The sequence below is a fragment of the Mastomys coucha genome, unplaced genomic scaffold (genome assembly GCF_008632895.1).
Source record: "Mastomys coucha isolate ucsf_1 unplaced genomic scaffold, UCSF_Mcou_1 pScaffold15, whole genome shotgun sequence".
Taxonomy (NCBI): domain Eukaryota; kingdom Metazoa; phylum Chordata; class Mammalia; order Rodentia; family Muridae; genus Mastomys; species Mastomys coucha.
The window spans coordinates 147,369,525-147,369,980 of record NW_022196897.1 but is presented as its reverse complement, the minus strand read 5'-3'; positions in this window follow the sequence as shown (position 1 = coordinate 147,369,980).

The following is a 456-nucleotide window of genomic DNA, read 5'->3' as shown; positions in this document are numbered from 1 at the left end:
CCCCGCCTTTTACAGCAGAGACAGAAAGATCAATAAGTTGCATAGAAAGAGATGAGACATAAAAGCAATGTCAGAATCAGAACCACTGGGTATGGTATGTCACTGATTTATATAAACTTCGAGCACTATGGGGAATAGATGGGATTAGCACAGGGACATGCTAAAAGGAAGGGAAATACATATGATCCATGGATGCTCAAATAAAGTGCCATCTAACCAAGTCTTCTCTCCAAAGCTGTGTCCTTCCTTATGCAGTTCTTCACCAAAAGACACTATACTACAATGCCCTGGCAGGGAACATTGTGGACTCCCTCCCCAAAGCCCGGACAGTAAACAGCAACCATTTGGGCTCCAGCACAGCAGCTATCACCCTTTGAGCAAAACCTAGCTCCGGTTACATTCAGAAGCTCCACCCCCACAGAGTAAGAAGGAAGCCACTGATTAGACTGTTACACT